Consider the following 5885-nt stretch of genomic DNA (forward strand, 5'->3'; position numbering starts at 1 on the left):
AAGCGGCCTTCTATACCTACTCTAACGTCTCTTCTGAAAGACGGAGCCCAGTTTTCTCCGCACAAGAGCCTATCTTGCACGGAGGGGCGCAGCTGCCGGAAAAACATTCCATGTTTACATGGCTCTAGTGGACTCGAACCTGGTTCCTCAAATTACGAGTCTGGCGCTCTACCACTAGACCACACTGCCGCCCACGAACACTGTATATATTGTACATATAGACTTTGTAATATACGTATTTTATTGCACTATTCGTTTTGATTTTTCTGTGAACTGCTTTTCCTCGTGCTTGTCCTTCTCGTGCTATCAATCGCGTATCCGCGCACTCTCGCACAATTAATTTTTTGTCATGCGACTGTGATTGAAAACGGCCGAAAGCCGCCCGAACGCGCTCGCGATTGCCGTCGCTTATACCCCCGCCACGCCGACACCCTACCGCGGGTATATATAAACCGACGATTGTTGTTAACAATCAGATTCCACCGTGAGCCAGCAACCGATCCGACCGATTCCCCGCTGCTCACGGATCCTGCAATCCTGAACTCGAGACAACCAGGAGGTAGAGAGTTTTCTCTGGCTCGCCAAGTGACGAATCTGGGCGGTTGACTCGATCCTCTGCACGAAAACCTGTGACACCGAAGTGAACCAGGGTAAGAGAGCTACTCTCTTACTCGCCAAGGATCTTGGCCACCCGGTGCCGCCTACTGCCGAAACGTATCGATGCGCCAGGATATAAAGAGTTCCTCTTTATATCCGCTAAGGGTCTTAGCCGCTCGATACCGTTCCACACGCGCTCCTCGCCGCGTACAATTACCGCCGCGCCCGAATCTGCGCTCCCGCGCCGACCATCACCGCGGTCCGCACACCGTATTCCGCGAGCCGCGCGCCCGCCAATCCGCGTACCGCGCTTTCTGTATACCGCCGTTCCCATATCCGCGTCCGCAAACACCGCGATCTTTGTACATATCCGCGCCATTTCCGCCTTCAACTCCGCGATCTCTGTACATAGCTCCGCTGCGCTATTCGCTTCGACCTCCGCGATCTCTCTGTACATAACACCGCTACGATATCCGCGTCGATCTCCGCGATCACACGCATGTATTTACACTTATTAGAATAAACCTTGTTACGTTTTCTATTTTAACCGAGTCTTGTGTCTTCCTCCGCGCCTACTCCGAACCCTGACCAGCCGCGAGCTAGATCCACGCTTCGGAAGCTAGGTTGTTTTAAATTATTATTTAATTTAAGTAAGCATGTTTATCTATTATTTAAATTTAAGCGCATTTAACTAATATAGTAATATATGATTTTAAAAAATAATTGTTAGACTGGAAAAATAATAGTACAAGCTATATTTTAAATAAAATATAATGTATTTTTGAAAAACATGATTTACAATCTTTGTCTCTTTGTATAGAACTTAAAAGCATTTTAGTTTTTGAAATAAATGTTATAAATTTAAATATACGTATAGATATTATCCGATTCTACCAAATCATCGTAATAATCTCAAATATTCATTTATTTTTAAGTGTAATAATATCAATCAATTTCATAGACCGGTCAACAGTAAGACGATTACGCAAATCCGAATGAACAAAAGCCCAGAAAGAAAAGAGTCGTTCAAGTTGCGCTGAAGCAGCCGGAATTTTTAGTAATTTCTGAGCAAGCGATGATAGACGAGGGCAGAATGGTTCAGCTGTGATCCAAAACGTTTCCGGTGACATAATATTTCGCTTCTGTAATTTTTCAAAAATACCAAGATTCTTTGATATAAATCCACTCCGGTTCTCAATGATACATTGCACATTCAATTCTTGTTTTAAAAAGTCAAAACCATTTTCATTTTTGTTCATCGTGTAAAAATCGTTTGGGCCGTACTGAGGATGTAGAAAGTTCGAAGTCAGCACAATGGTGTTAAAACTTTACTCAGTCGATTATTCAACTTTTGTTGCATTTCATCATTATCTGTCGGAATTTGCCATTTTAACCATTCTTCACATCCCTCGGCTATGCTGCAATCAGATCGCTGACAGACATTTATTAATTGGCATATCGGGTCAAAAATCAAGATAAAATCCTGTAATTGTATCGCAAATGAGGGATCCTTCAGTAGACTTTCGCTTTTACTATCTAGTTGAACCTTTTTCTTAGCTACTAATGTTTACATCAGGCGTAAATTTTTTAGCAGACATCTAAATGCATCTCTATAGCTACACCATCTTGTGTCACATGCTAGGATAATTCTGGAGCTTCCTTGCTGCTTTAATTCGTATTCTGCACCTTTTCTGGTGTTTTAAATAATCGCAAAAGAACGTTTATTAGTTTCAACTTCCAATGGCAATATAAATTAAAACGTTGCTACGTTTCGAACCCCTCGGATCGGGTCAGCATTTCTGAGGAACACGATGATATTTTTGTCACGAGAGCTGATAAAGGCCAGATTACCGTAGTTATGGACAAGATGATTACATCGATCGAATGACCGATTTACTCGATGATAAATTAACTTACAAAAAACTAACTAAAGATCCTATTAAACATTAACACATAAACTTAATCAATTAGTTAATCGTGGCTAGACAATGATATCATCGATGAACCGACGTACTATCGTCTGAGATGCACGAATGTAACCTCCCACGCTGTTACGGACTACCAAAGGTCCACAAAACCGGGTTCCCCCTCAGAATTATTGTTTCTGCAGTGGGTAGCCCAATGTACAACATAGCTTTTTTCTTACATTCCATGCTACATGAACTCACACAACGACCTAAATCTTACATTAAAGACAGTTGGACATTCGCAAGGACGATTAGAGATTTAAGCATTGGTACCGATCAAATTATGATTTCACTTGATGTATCGTCACTCTTCACCAACATTCCCAAAGAGTTGGTTCTGAAAGCTATCGAAAAGCGATGGGATGAAATTTCACCTAATACAATGTTTACTCTACCTCAATTCCTTCACGCGATTAGTCTGATACTTGATTCCACTAGCTTTCGTTTTAATGGTAATTTTTATGAACAGACCTTTGGTAGTCCGATGGGCTCCCTCTGTCGCCGATTATTGCGGACTTGGTGATGGATGATTTGGAGAACCCATTGCTTGAACTCATTGAATTTTGTGATCCCAATTTTCTGTAGATTTGTTGACGATATCTTCGCCATAATACCCAGAGCAAAGCTCGGTGACGTCTTACTCGCGTTTAACAATTACCATCCACGCCTTCAATTCACACACGAAACGGAAGTAAACAACTCGATTCCGTTTCTTGACACCTTGGTATTAGAGAGGGTTGTCGCCTATTCACAAATTGGTATAGGAAGCCTACGTTCTCGGGCCGGTATATAAATTTTTTTTTCAAATCACCCATTTCAGTACAAGGTCAATACAATAACTAGCTTAATAGACCGGCAATTTTATTGGCAGATAGTCGCTTCCATGCAACCAACATTAGTATTCGTTAAAGAAATTCTATTAAATAATTCATTTCCCTTAGATGTTATAAATAAAAAATTAATACCAGGCTCAAACACTCGCGAATGCAACCGATAATGTCGATGGGACGCAGAATAGGTTTGATGCACGACGCTGCATTGCCGTACCATATGTGAAAGGTGTAGGCGAGGATATCCGACGCATTCTCAACACAGTTCACCTCGATACTGTATATACCATCCCGAAAAAACTCGAGGGAATTATTCAGAGAGGAAAAGACAAACTTATCAGAGATTATGAGACCGAGCTTGTATATCGGATCGATTGTGACGACTGCGATGCAGTGTACATCGGACAGACCAAACGGCATTTAATGACACGCATCAAGGAGCACCAAAATGACATCAAAAAACATGACAGCAATCACTCGGTTGTGAGCAAACATCGCGTTTTTGTGTGGTCACAATTTTAAATGGTCGGAAACCAACATCATCCATAAGAAAAAAATATTTAAAAAAAGGGAGATTGCTGAAATGTTCTTGATTAAAAAACATACGAAGACGATAAATTTAAAGAAGGATACAAGAAAATCTAAATCCTATTCATGACAAAGTAATTTCATCGTTGTAAATATCATGTGAACCATATTTGTTTATTCCAACAACCTACAATGTGTCAGATACCGAGAACAGTTAGTATGCCTCTCAACTCCGACAGGTGAACACACATTAGTCGTCGCTCCGCGATAATGTTCTACTCCGGAGAAAATTTCAATACTTCGATTGCAGACGACGCTTCATCGCAGTGGTCACTCTTTTATATTTTTAACACGTTCTCCACTGTCGCCGACCTGTGCGTGTGAGTTATTTTCTGCTCGCCTTTAACTGCATACTTTTTACATTGCTCACTGACCATTGTTTTCAGTGACTAGTTGATTATTTCGGGCAAAATTTCGAGAATGCTGACGTTTAGGTTTGTGACAGGGAATAGTTGCCAGGTATCGCTTCATCTATAATATGTTCTCCTGACTATTAATTTATCCTGCCGACTAAATTATTGTTATACCGTGTTGTTTGTTTTTTATTTAGATTGCTTGATAAGGACCCGATCCGAGGGGTCGAAACGTAGCAACGTTTTAATTTATATTGCCATTGGAAGTCGAAACTAATAAACGTTTCTTGTTGATTATTGTTGGCGGAACAAACCATTCTATTTCTGTAATCGCAAAAGGTTATTTACTTTCTTCGCAAATGTCTCTGGCACCAGGGCCTTTGCTAACAAATTTCCACTGTGGCTGTGACAAGTAGTGTGCCAAATGTCTACTTTTTTTCCCATTAACATCATTGGCGATGCATTATCTGAAACCACAGCATATGTAGTAATATTGAACTTTTCCTTTGCTAATTTCTTAGCTTCGTTGACGATTTCTTAAGTTGATTACCAGCTTCTTTCAGTCCGGTTAAATCCCAGGATTTAAGAAATATGCACTTTGAGTTTACTGTAAATATTGTGCATATCACATTTTTTGTATTAGCTGATGAATTTTTCCATCCATCAATTAATAGAACGCCATCAGATCCAAGAGATGAGACTCTTTCGGCCAATAGATTCTGGTAAACCTTGTCGAGCAGATTTGTAGAAAGTTTTTTCCTTGTTGGAGGTTTGTATGTTGGAAGTAGAAGTTTCAAAAAGTTTTTGAAATGTTTTGATTCAACAACATTAAATGAAATGTTACATCCAAAAAAAAAAATTGAGCTAATGCTAAATCAATATTCTCGTCAGCTGCCAACGCTTTCGTATGGTTATATGTTGATAATTGTTTGGATTCTAACCGCTGTTTCTTTGGACGAGGAGTTGAATATGTTGGCTGTAAATAAATAAATAGTTTTCTCAAACGAGTAAAATTAGAAGACATGTACATGATATCGTTTTTTGATTACTTACCTGATTGATTTTATCTTCAAAATTCATCTTCTATTTTTTTATAATGTAAAATCCTGAGTTGACAACAATGACAACTAAATGTGTTGATTTTAGATAAGGTTATGGGGATTTACATTGCGGTCGATGTTTAACGTACGACGTCTGATATGATATTCAATAGAAGAGCAGTAAGAACATATGCTAACAGCGTAACGTCTAACGGCTAACGGGATCTTCCCACGACTGTTTTAGGACGATTTTGAGTATTTCCCTCGGAATCCTCGGATGAATACACGACTGTTTTAGTCCTGTTCTAGGTTAGATAGTTTTAGACATGTATATTACGTTTTATACATATTTGACGTAATATACATGTTTATTACGTGTAACGTAAAAAAATCCCTAAAATTTGTCAAATGTCCTAATCCTGGCGCGAAGTGTTGCCCACGACATGAGAGCGGATGCGTTCGCTCGTTGATCGACACGTGGACATCACGTGGCAAGAGGATGGATTGGAT

The 5885-nt window shown here is 39.8% G+C and overlaps 1 pseudogene; it reads right to left on the bottom strand.

Moving 5' to 3' along the window:
- Positions 1-1468: 1468 nt before the first annotated feature.
- Positions 1469-5415, bottom strand: LOC139787037 (uncharacterized; annotated as a pseudogene).
- Between the last annotated feature and the right edge of the window lie 470 nt (positions 5416-5885).

Source organism: Temnothorax nylanderi, unplaced genomic scaffold (assembly GCF_030848795.1).
Source record: "Temnothorax nylanderi isolate EJ_2023f unplaced genomic scaffold, tnyl_v1.0 TNYL_tig1246_pilon, whole genome shotgun sequence".
Taxonomy (NCBI): Eukaryota; Metazoa; Arthropoda; class Insecta; order Hymenoptera; family Formicidae; genus Temnothorax; species Temnothorax nylanderi.